The sequence below is a fragment of the Dama dama genome, chromosome 3 (genome assembly GCF_033118175.1).
Source record: "Dama dama isolate Ldn47 chromosome 3, ASM3311817v1, whole genome shotgun sequence".
Taxonomy (NCBI): Eukaryota; Metazoa; Chordata; class Mammalia; order Artiodactyla; family Cervidae; genus Dama; species Dama dama.
In genome coordinates, this window is record NC_083683.1 from 50,326,120 (window position 1) to 50,339,876 (window position 13,757).

General features: G+C 33.6%; 1 protein-coding gene across 1 annotated transcript in view; it reads right to left on the reverse strand.

Annotated features, from left to right (window-relative positions):
* Positions 1 to 13,757, reverse strand: part of ARID2 (AT-rich interaction domain 2) — a 179,316-nt gene that overhangs the window by 25,258 nt on the left and 140,301 nt on the right. The window lies entirely within an intron of this gene.

A 13,757-nucleotide genomic window follows, 5' to 3' on the forward strand; every position in this document is an offset into this window, starting at 1 on the left:
TAAACACTGAACTTCAATCTTATTTAGAGCTCGTCTTCACCTGTATTCGTGTGAGTTTGTGAACTAAGTGATTTTTACATCTCTGGGTGGGGGAACGGGCTATTACTGAAAGAATTAAAGTTACTCTGTTAGAGCTTCCTTAACTTCCTTTTTCTTTATATCTTCTGTCATTAATCATTTTTCCTTCCTTTGGATATTAGCCAGAAGTAGCCACTATGTCCAGGGTTAACTCCTTCACTTATATACTGAATTCTATTTTGTTTCTTCATAAACTATCCCTTCTTTTGCATCTTCTATCTTTCTGTTTCTCCTGAATCTTATACTTAAGTATAACAATATAAATGCTACTCCAACTAAAAACAGTAGAAACACTTTTTTTTGGATCCTGTTACTTTCTCAAAAGATAGAAACTTGATTTACAGTATCTGGCAAAGTGATACAAAATTTAATATGTAGTACATTTATTACAGCAAATATATCCAACACTTTTTCTCAGTCACTGGCCATCTTTCAAAGATATATATTATTTTCAATTACATCATCAATACAATTTATATTGTATATTATAATGTATTATTATATATTATATATATACATACATGTATATATATATTGTATATTATATTATATTATATTATAATGCCTAATCTCCTGCTCATTACTCAAATAGTCACAGCTAAAGCTCAGGATTAGCCTTTATTCTTTCATTGAAATCCCCTTCAGCCAAATTCCTTTTTTCCTTTAACCTAGTGAAAAGCAGTTTGGTTCAACTGAACAAGTTATTCAATAAGGCTACTAGGTGCAAGTTTTCTGATTTTAACTCCCCTAAGCAAACACTTGAGGTTAAAACACTTTCTACCAGAACATTTAAAAGCCAAAAACCATGACATTATTGGTATAATCTATACTATGATTACTAATATCATTTTTCCTACCATCAAACACTTTCTTAGGCGTCATGAAAACATAAGTGAAGCAGATAAACATTATTTAAAATCCTTCAATCAATGCAGGAGGTTATATATTAATAGTATATAATATTTTAATGATTCACCATATGTAAAAGAACAGTTTAAAAACAAACATCTGTAGCTATAAAGCTAAGATTATTTCCTGTCTTTAAAACAAAACTAAAAGGACTGAAAATAGCACTTCAGTTCCGATATTCTCATTTACAGTTTTCTTAACTGCTTAAATTCTTGGCAAGTTATTTTCCCTTAATGACCAAAAAAGTATTCCATGTCCCTCTTAATAGCCCTCTTCCTGCAAAAAAATTTAATTTGACTTAAAACACATGGGATATATACTCTGCAGGAAAATATTCATTAAAAAGCAAAATATGCATTTAATAAATGCACTAAATGATATATCAAAAAACCTACACTGCAAGCACATTTTAGTTTTTAAAACAGCTGTATTATTAGTTGTAAAAAGCAATATTACTGGTTGGAAACTAAATGCTTCTGCTGCTGCAGGCATGAATTCTCCACTCTCAGCTTCTTTGCCCCAGTCAGCCCAGATTCAAAGCCACAGATAGAAACAACTGACTGACTGGCTTAGTTGCCAAAGGAAATGAGGAAAGATGCAAGTATTTGGTCTATTTTTGGCTTTTGGAGAGAAAGAGATTGTAGCTCCCAGTAATACTCAATTTATGGAAAGTATCTCAACTGAGGAAGAGGGTTTGGAAGACAGCCAAAACCAACAGTCTTTGGCTCTGCTTCTTTTCCTCCTAATAAGTAATAATATCAATAACAATAAAATATTAATAATAGTAGAATATTATTAACAACCAACTTATTTCTAACCTACTGTTCTGTAATACAGTTACATATTTTATATAGTAAAACAGAAAATGTATTCTCAGGAATCTTGTTTAAATATGCTTTTAAAATGTGAACACTCCAGTAAAATCTGAATATGGGATAAAATAATAGTTCACAGTTGAAAAGTAGTATGGAAACATATTTGTAAAGTTAGGCATTACGATAACGTTATGCTTAATAAACCAAACAAAAGCTTGGAGATAACAATGAATGGTGTGTGTGTTTATCTTCAATAAGATAAATAAAGCACGCAAATACATTGAATCTTTCGATTCTTACTTGAATCTTTGAAAGCTATGGCAGCAGACTACCTCACACCATCTCGACAAAGCTGCACACAGTGTGGAGCACCTCTTTTTACATGAAGTTCTATCTGTTGATAACTCATTGTGTATTTATATATATTCACAAATATCATCTTACCTGAGTTCTGTGATAGCCTTCTGAAGAAGGCAAAACTATCACCACTATACTGCTGAGGAAACAAGCTTTCAAGCTTTCTATAACTTTCTAGAGCCATAGTTTCTAGAGCCATGTGGCAAGAGTTGGGATTTGAAACCAGATATGTCTAACACTAAAGATCTGATTTTTTTCTACTATCCTAGAATACATGATTGTTTACTTGGATAATTTGTACACATTCATTAACTAGGTAAAAACTGAGGCATTACACTTTTATACACACCATCCATTATACTATGATTTTTTTCTTTAAATGTTTGAAAATTCTGAAAGAATACTAGGTTTGAGACTAGCATTTGTACATAATTCTCCTTATTGTATACACAACTCTCAAAGAATAAAGTTTGTTTAATAAGCTACAGGCTAGATTTTTGACCCTAAAAAATTCTTTTACCAAATATTTTAAGGAACACTGAAAAAGGACTTCAATACAATTTGCAAATTGGTCTCACGGTATGTAACTTTTTGGTTTCAGGTACCACCTTCAAGTAGTCTTTGGTACTCAGTGTTTGAAAGAACAAAGCGAGGTAAAAACAAACAAAAAGTCAAAGACAAAATATAATGATATATTATATATTTCAATTAAAAACTGACATTAACATCATGCTGACAATATATTAATAAGAATAAAGATAAGAACAAGGACTTCTAGTTTCTGTTCAGACATATAAAGAGCCTGGAAGTTGTCACTCCCATCCTCAGAACAAGAAAAACTGTGGAACAAAATGAAAATTAACAACATTTAAAATCATCAGAGAACTGAGATCACAAGGCAAACTGTTTCCCTAAAAACTAAGTAGACTGCTAAATATAAAGAAACACAAATAATTACTTAAGTCAGTAATGGAGATGAATACTGAAGCAGGAACTATGAATTGATGGAGATCCAGTACGGACTATCCTGACAGGTAAAAAATCCTGAAGGGCCAATCTCTGGAGAAAGCCCACACTTTTGTTTTATTTCCAGGAACCCTAGCAGGTTCTCCTGGTAGACTGGAAAAAAAACTCCCTAATACTCACAACAGGGAGAGGGAGAAAGTAACATTTTAAAATATGCCTGGGGTGTTCTTTTCTCCTTAATTAAGGCCTGCTCTCAGGAAAAATTACCAGAGCCTTATTTGACCTAGGGCAAGAGCAATCAGATAATTTGAGCTCCTTCAGATTCCCTATCTCATATAAGGGGAGAAAAATAATGGATATGAAACTCTTCTCAAAGTCATAGCTCCAGAGACTCAAATCCACGTTTCAAAAAGGTAAAATTTAATCATGAGAGTATAGAATGTTTCCCCTCCCTAGTATGCTATCACTTCATCAACAGTGTTTTCAGCACAACTGTGGATTACAACTGACAGAGCTGTCAGATACAGACTCTACTTTAAAAGGAGTATCTAAGGAAACCCAAACACAACAGCAAACATTAACATAACGTAACTCCTTGCTAAATAAACATAAAACTCACACTACTTACTGATACACATCCAACATTCAACAAAAAGGCACGCTATGTGTTAAAGCAAAATTAAACTACAGACTGGAGATATAATACAAGCATCAGAACCAGACTCAGACATGGCAGAGATTTTGGAATTATCACCCTGGGAATTTTAAATAATTATGATTAACAGGTTAAGACGCTAATGAAAAAAGTTGTTCCATGTAAGAAGAGATAGGTAATGTAAGCAGAGAAATGGAGATATGAAGAATCAAAAGGAAATGCTAGGAAAAAAAAAAAAACTGAAACAAAGGATGCCTGTGATGAAAATCATCAGTAGACTAGACACGGCAAAAAAGTTGGTGAGCTTGAAAATATGTCAACAGAAACGTCCCAAACTGAAGAACAAAGAGAAAAGAAAAATTGAAAAAAAGAGAAACAGAATGTCCAAGAACTGTGAGATAATTATAAAAGGTATAACATACGTATACTGGGAATAGCAGAAAGAGGGGAAAGAGAGAAAAAACAAGAAATATTTGAAGTAAGAATGGCTGAGAATTTTCTAAAATTAACAACACACCAAACCACAGATCTAGGAAACTCACAGAACATCAGACAGGCTAAATGTAAAAAAGAACTACACTTAAGCATATCTTATTCAAACTGCTAAAATCCAAGGACAAAAAAATCTTGAAAGAAACCAAAGAGAAAAAATCCTTACTAATAGAAGAACAAGGATAAGATTATATTGGATGCTTCTTGAGAAACTATGCAAGAAAAAAGAGTAGAGTGAAATATTTATATAAAGTGTTCAAAGAAAAAGATTCATCAACCTAGAATTTTGTGTACACAAAATTGTCTTTGAAAAGTGAAGGAGAAATAAAGACTTCCTTGGATAAACAAAAACTGAGTGCATCTGCACAGTACACCTGCCTACAAGAAATGTTAAAAGAAGTTCTTTAGAGACAGCAAAAGTGGTAGAGGTAAAAAACTAAGATCTATACAAAGAAAGGAGGGTACTAGAGAAGGAACAAATGGAGATAAAATATTTCATATTTCTTATTGACTGATCTAATAGACAAATGTTTGTTCAAAATATTGATAAAGCATCAATGTATTTGGCAATTATAACTTCTGGTTAATTAAAATGAAGGAAAACAATGGCATAAGGGACACTAGGAAAGAATACTCTGTTACAAGGTAACTAAAATATCCAGGAAGCCATATACTGTTTGAAAGTGGACTTAGAATACCTATAAATATATATTTCAAACTCTAGGAAAACCATAAAAAATTTTCAAAGAAGCAATTATACTAAGAGAGAGAAGAAAATGGAACCATATAAAGTACTCGATTAAAAGAAAAAAGAGGAATAACATGGACAAAAGAAACACAAACAGTGGAATAAACAGTACACATTTACAAATATGATAGACATTAATACAACTGTATCAATAATCATTTTAAACATGACTGGTCTAAATACACTAATTAAGAGACAAAGACTGGCAAAGTAAATATAAAGCAATGTGTGGTTAAATGAAAAGGCACAGACTAAAAGTAAAGGAAGGAGAAATATATACCATGCTAACACTAATCAAAAGAAACCTGGATTAATTACATTAATTTCATAAAAGCAGACCTGAGAGCAAGGCTATTATGAGGGACATTACTACATAATGATAAACATGTCAATCTTTCACAAAGACAATTTTTAAGGTATATAATTCTAACACAAGGCATCAAAATATGAGGCACAATCTGATAGAACTGCAAGGAGAAATGGAAAAAATCCACCATTATATTTGGAGATTTCAGCACACCTCTACCTGCAACTCGTAATTCTAGCAGGCAGAATATCAGTAAGGATATAGTTGAACTACACAGCACCATCAATCAATTGGATTTAATTGACATTTATATAAGACTTCATTCAATAATAGAAAATACATTTTTCTCATGCTTAAAGGAACATTCACCAAAACAGACCATATAAAACATATCTTAACAAATTTAAAATAATACAAATAACATAAAATAAATTTTAAGATCTCAATGGAATTAAACTAGAAACCACTAACAGAGAGCTGAAATGTCTCAAAATATCTGGAGACCAAACAACAAACTTCTAAAACATTCTGACTAATTCAAAATGAAAATACAACTTATCTAAATTTGTGGGCTACAGCTAATACAGTATACAGAGAAAAGTTATAGCATTAAATGTATGTATTAGAAAAGACCATCTAAAATCAATAATCTAAACTTCCATCTTAGGAACCTAGAAAAAGAAGAGCAATGTAAACTCAAAGCAAACAAAAGAAAAGAATAAAAATCAGAGCAAAAATCAATTAGAGGAAAACGGGCAATCAAGAAAGAAAATTAACAAAACCAAAAGCTGGAAAAGGTAAACCTCTAGCCAGCTTAAGCAAGAAAATAAATCAGAGAAAATACAGATTACTAATACCAGATATAAGGGGCATGGGGGGGGGCTATAGCTACTGAGCCCACAGGTATTAAAAGCAGTGGTCCCCAACCTTTTTGGCACTAGAGACTAGTCTAGTGGAAGACAATTCTTCCACGAACTGGGGAAGGTACTGAGATTATTCAAGCAAATTACATTTATTGAACTCGATGAACAGGGAGTGGAACTCAGGCAGTAATGCAAGTGATGGGAGCAGCTATAGACACAGATGAAGCCTCCCTTGCTGGCCTGTCACTCACCACCTACTGTGCGGCCTGTGTGGTTTGGTTCTTAACAGGCCACAGACCAGTACCAGTCTTTGGCTCTGAGGTGGAGGACCCCTGATAAAAAGGATAATAAATATTATAAATAATTTTATGCCACAAATTTCATACTTAGATGAAGTGGAACAAAAAAAGACATAATCTGCCAAAACTCCACAAGGATTAGCAGATAATCTGAAGGAAACAGAATCAATAACCTTCCAAAGACAATAAAAAAGCACTAGACCTAGATGCTTTCACTGGTGAATTCTACCAAACATTTAAGGTAGAAATGATACCAATTTTCTATGATCCCTACAAGAAAATGGAGGTGGACTGAATATTTCCTAAATCATTCTAGAAGGCTAAAAAATTACTGTACTAGTAAAATCACACAAAGAAGAAAAACTACAGACTAGTATCTCTCACGAACACAGAAGTAAAAATCATCAAGAAAACATTCACAAATCAAAGCAAACGATGTGTAAAAAGAACTACATACTAACCAAAAATGAATGAAATGAATGATTCACTTTGTCAGTGTGGCCCCCCTACCCTGCTTTACTCCTTCGCTAAAGCCACTGAGGCCAACTGTGAGTGAAAGTGAAAGTCACTAAGCCAAGTCCGACTCTCTGCAACCCCATGGATTATACAGTCCATGGAATTCTCCAGGCAAGAATACTGGAGTGGGTAGCCTTTCCCTTCTCCAGGGGAACTTCCCAACCCAGGGATCGAAGCCAGGTCTCCCGCATTGCAGGCGGATTCTTTACCAGCTGAGCCGCAAGGGAGGCCCTGAGTAAATATCTTAAGGAAAGCTGGAAAAAAAATATTTATTTATTCCAGGTATGACAGGATGGTTCAATATTCAAAATTTAATTAATCTAATCTACCACACCAAAAGCTTAAGGAAGAAAAATTGTATAATTATATCAACAGATACAGTAAAAGCATCTGACAAAGTTTAATACCAATGGATTACTAAAAACCTGGTGAACAGCCCAGTTAAAAAATGAATTAAAAATCTAAACAGGCACCCCACCAAAAAGAATATACAAATTGTAAATAAGCATAAATACTCAACATCTTTTGTCATTAAGGAAATAGAAATTAAAATGAGATATAGAATGGCTAAAATCTAAAAAGGTGACCGTATCAAATGCTGGTGAGGATACGGAGCAACAGAACTCTCATTCATTATTGGTGGGAATGCAAAACGGCACAGCCACTTTGGAAAACAGTTTGATAGTGTCTTACAATGTTAAACATATGATCAAGCAAATGTAATCCTAAATATTTGCCCAAATTATCTGACAAAGTATGACCACACAAAAACCTGCATATAAATGTTTATAGTGGCTTTATTTATAATTGTCCAAAACCAAAAGTAACCAAAATGTCCTTCTATAGTTGAATGGGTAAGCAAACTGGTTCATCCATACAATGCAGTATCATTCAGCAATAAAAATAAGCGATCAAGCCACAAAAGGCATGGAAGAACCTTAAATACTTATTGCTAAGTGAAAGAAGTCAATCTGAGAAGGCTACATATTATATGCTTCCAATTACATGACAGTCTGGAAAAGGCAAAACTATACAAAGATAGTGGGGGAAAAAAATCAGTATTTAGCAGGGGTTAGAAAGGGAGGCAGTGAGGAGAAATGAATATGTGAAGCACAGAAGATTTTCAGTGGTAATCATATTCTGTATGACACTGTAACAGTAGATCCATGATAGCATGCACGGTCAAAATACAGAGAAGTGTATATAACACAAAGAGTGAATCTTAATGGAAACTACGGACTTAGTTCTAGTCATCAGTCGTAACATACATGCTACACTAACTCAAGATGTTCATACTAGGGGAAACTGTGCAGAGAAGAGAAAGTATATGAGAAAACTTACACTGTTGATTCAGCATTTTTAGAGACCTAGAACTGCTTTAAAAAACAGTCTATTCAGTATGGAGATCCCTTAAAAAAAACTAGGAATAAAACTATGATACGACCCAACAATCCCACTATTCGGCATATACCCCGAGAAAACCATAATTGAGAAAGACACATGTACCCCAGTTTTCACTGCAGCACTATTTACAATAGCTAGGACATGGAGGCTGTGGTATATGTGTACACACACACACCTTCCCCCCCCCCAGAATATTACTCAGCCATAAAAAGGAACATGTTTGAGTCAGTGCTAAGAAGGGGATGAACCTAGAGCCTATTTATTATACAGAGTGAAGTTTAGTCAGAAAGAGAAAATCAAATATTGTATATTAATGCATATATATGGAATCTAGAAGGATGGTACTGATGAATCTATTTTCAGGGCAGCAATGAAGATGCAGACATAAAGAACAGATTTATGGACAAGGAGAGGGGGAAGGAAAGGGCGGGATGAATGGAGAGAGTTGCACGGAAACATACCACTACCATCTGTACAACAGACAGCCAGTGGGAATTTGCTATATGACTCAGGGAACTTAAACAGGGCTCAGTGACAACCTAGGGGGTGGGATGGGGTGGGAGGTGGGAGGGAGGCTCCAGACGGAGAGGACATATGTATAGCTATGGCTGATTCGTGCTGCTGTATGGCAGAAACCAACACAATATTGTAAAGCAATCATCCTTCAACTGGGCTTCCCCAGTGGCTCTGACAGCAAAGAATCTGCCTGCAGCGTGGGAGACCTGGATTTAATCACTGGGTCAGGAAGATGCCCTGGAGAAGGGAATGGCTCCCCACTCCAGTATTCTTGCCTAGAGAATGCCATGGACAGAGGAGCCTGGTGAGCGACAGTCCATCGGGTCACAAGGAGTCAAACAAGACTGAATGAGTAACACTAACACTATCCTTCAATTAAAAATGAAAATTTTGAAAAAGTCTATTATTTTTTTTGAAGAAATAAGATAAATATTACCACTACTATTATATAGCTGTTCTGGAAACATTAGATATTATAATTGGATGAGAGGACTAATTAAGGCATAAATATAGAAAACAACCACCAGTTAAAAATATAGTGGAAGTTAAGATCATTTATGAATAACAAGAAATAAGAACTATGACTAGCAATAAAATTATGAAAGTTGCAGAATTTATGGGAACAAATATTAAAGTTCTACTGAGTTGAATAAGACTATAATACCATGGAATGATACTTTTTTCTTCTAAGGAAAAAAAATCAATATTGGAAAAATATTCACTACCTAAAAACAAACAAAAATAATCATTCATTAAAAGCAAATAAAATAAAAATTCCAACATGCTTCCCTGGGGTAATCTCTGGAAACATTCTAAAGTTCATTTGAAAGGATAAATATCTGTGTAGGTACCAAGTCTGATTTATATATCACTTTAATTTTGAAAATTAACAGAGTGTCTAATACAAGGTAAGTGCTTGAAAAAATGAGCAACACTGAAAAGGGAAATTAGGAGGAGGAACTTCCCATCCAACATCAAAACTGAAAGTGACAGTATGATAAGGACAGAGACCATTGGGATAACAAGTAATTCAGAAACAGAAAAAGCATATAGAAATTAAGTACATATCAAAGGTGGCCATTCAAATACTTAAGGGAAAAATGAACTCACCAAATATTAGTAATTTGGAAAACAACAGTCACACTTAACTTTACACAGAAACTAAGTTACTGATGGATCAAAAAGTTAAAATATTAAAGTGTAGAAGGCAACAAAATATGTAATTTATGATCTAAGAGTTGAGAAGGTCATTCTGAACATGAAACATGGTTTTTCCAAACCATGGTTTTTCTAGTCTCTTCACTGAAAAGTCCTAGAAACAATAGCCAATGTAAAAGCAATGGATACTTCCTGAAGCCCAGATTAAATATCATTTCCCATTAAAAGACATCAGATGTCCTTGGAGAAACAGTTGATTCCCCGTATGGGGCAGGAAATACACAAGTTAAGTCCAGAACATTTCGTCTAAAAGGGAGAAAGGAAGCTGGCAAAGACAAATTAAGATCACATCCAGCTTGAACAGGCCTTCACTGGCCAAAGATGGGACAATCTGAACATTAAGAAGGATATAGTATCTGCAATGGATTGAAATATCTCAAATATGCTTATGTTCACAAGTTCATTTACAATGATACTAAAATCAAAAACCAAATTAAAAAAAAAAACCTCATCTCATAGTCACCTTTGTGCAGTCAGTAAACAACTCATTATTTTGAAAATTGGTAAATAAGAGAAATATTCAATAATCTGGTCTTTTCTCTAGAAACTAACTATTCCTCAGAGAAATCAGACAATTGATAAAAAGAAAACGTTACATTTTATAAACAAAATAATGTATCTAGGCCATAATTTTCAATGGCTGTTTACATCACAAAAAGAGACACTAGATAGTACCTATTGCCTGATGAAGTACACAATGTCATTTCTAAAACACGGTTCATAAAAATCAAACTGGAATCTTATCAAACATCTGGACCTAACTACGAACACACAGAAAATTCCAAGTCAGAGTAACATGCTACACAATAGCAGCAAAATCAGACTGTGATGCTTTACAGGACAAATGACCTGCTTTTATCAACAAAAAACTGTGAGGAGAAAAATTGAGAGATGGAGGGTAATCTACAGATTAAAAAAGACACAACAGCCTTTTCAACCTTAGTGTTTGAATCTTGGGTTCCAACTCAGACTCTAAATAAGCAGAAGACAAGTGAAGAAATGTAAACACTGACTGCCTATTTGAAGAACTCATAAAATTGAAGTAATTAATGTTATTTTTCTGCAGGGTTATAAATTATGGCTAAAGAGTAGTGTCCTAATTTTTTAAAGATACATGCCTGCAGATTAAAAAAGAAATTACTAACATGTGTGATGTAAGGGTGAGTAGTGCATTTCACAGTAATTTATTGGTGAAAGATATAATTTTAGTTCTAAAAGTGAATGCATCAAGGAAGAGTCTTCATTAATATTTTTGATCAGATATTAAAGAAATCAGAGCATAGTTATTTAGGGACAATAGTTACTACATGTATTTTTCCACCTGGAATTTAAATTAAAAATGAACAGTCATCCCTTGGTATCCATTGGGGATTGACTCCAGGTTCCCCTCAGATCTGTAGATGCTTAAGTCCTTTATAAATAATGGTGAAGTATCTGCATATAACTTAAGAATATCTTCCTGTATACTTTAAATCATTTCTAGAGTACTTATAATACCTAATACAATGTAAATGCTATGTAAACAGCTGTAAATAATGTAAATGCTATGTAAATAGTTGCCAGCACGTGAGCAAAGTTTTGCTTTTTGGAACTTTCTGAAATTTTGGGAGAATATTTTTAATTCCTGTTAGGTGGAACCTTCAAGTGCAGATACGAAGTTGTTGTTCAGTTGCTACGTCAATGTTCAACTTTTTTGCAACCCTATGAACATTAGCCCACCAGGCTCCTCGGTCCATGGGATTTCCCAGGTAAGAATACTGGAGTGGGTTGCTATTACCTACTCCAGGGGATCTTCCTGACCCAAGGATTGAACTCACATCCCCTGCATTGCAGGCAGATTCTTTACCACTGAGCCACCTGGGAAGCCCTGAAGATATGAAAGGTCAACTGTAATAAAAGCCTTTACTCTCCTCATGTCCTTATGCTCTTGATATCCTAAGCTTCTCACAGTTCCCTGGGCATAAACAGTTCCTTCTATAACTCCCTGCACTTGCTATTATGAATAAATTATTTTTGCATGACAAACTCCTACTCATACTTTAAGAACTAACTCAAACGTAATCTCTCTAACGAAACATTTCTAACCATCCCAGCATTACATTCTGTTCATCATACTGCCAATAATGCTATAACATAGAAACTATTTTTTATAGTACTTATTTAAACTGTCATTTATTTGTTTTTTGCATGTGCTTCCCTAAGAGTTGAGAGTGATCTTTATATCTCTACCTCCTAACATATGAACCCTTCTAGAGGGTGCTCAATAAATATTTGCAGAATCAAACTCAACTAATTGGCAATGCAGTATCTAAAACTGACTTTAAAAATTGACAAAGTCTAACAAGTCTTGTTGAGTATTTTTCTGAAAAGACTTAAAAAGAGGAGGTATACCATTCAAATTCTGTAACAACAATCTTACTAACAAGATGGGAAACTGCCATGCATTTAGATTCATTAACCCTTTCAGTGATTTTTTTTTGTTGAAATATTCTCAACACTTCATCTAAAGAAGCTACTCCCAAACGTTTTAGTGAACAAACAGCATTAACTGACTACCTACTCCATCAGCTACTATTTTGCAATGAAAGACAAAAATAAAAATCTTAAAAAAAAAGTAAAGAATCTGACATCAGTGAAAAAAGTTTCAAATTAACTTACAACATAAACATTTAAAAAGCAATTAAATTAAATAAATGAAAGAAATAATCAGAGGAAACCTAAAGCACTAATTTTAAAAAACCCTTTTGATAGATTTTACACTAAGGTCTAGATATACATACTTATATACATATATAAATGAAAACAATACTTACCCTAGCAACATAATGGAATCTGAGGTATTTTATTCACTTTTTCATTGAAAAGAAAAACAAGCAAACCCTCTGGGTAGACTTGCCAAAATGATTTTATGCCCCACTAACGGGTTGAGATTTAAAGTTTGGTAAACACTGTCCAAAGAAATTCTGCATATTATCAATAATCCCTAGGCTACACTGATAGCCACAATCTTACAAGAAATCTATATATGAAATATGTCTATATCAGAAAAATAATGAAAAATATAATTTTAATAGGACACGGTAATTTCTGCTATAGTTAGGAAAAGTAAAATGGAATCTTGATATCTAAAAAAAAAAAAATGAGGGATATTGTGTGCACCTTAGTCTTAGAGCTCTAAAAGTGACAAGGCCCGGATTCTTAGCTGAATACTATTAAGAGAACTGAGATTTTAGTTTAAACAATATTACTCTCAAGTTCAGTATTATTCTCAAGTTCTCCTTCAAGCCTAAGAAAGCCTTGTTTAAGAAATTCAATTCCACTTATTCGTTATTAAACTGTGAGATAACATAATGTTAAAAATTTTTCATGGTGTGTCCATCTCAAACTTAAATTGAAGACAAATCATTCTTCCTAACAGATATCTTTAAGTGTCTGTTATACAGAAATCTTATGGCTGCCACTAACTGCAAGCCACTTAAAAAAACCTATTTCTTTTCATAGCCAAATATAACATAAAATTCTTAGCTGATTTTCTTTTGTTAAAATCTAATAGTTAAACATTCTCTGCTAACTACCATAAGGCAATGAAGCTCTTCCCAACATTTATATACATT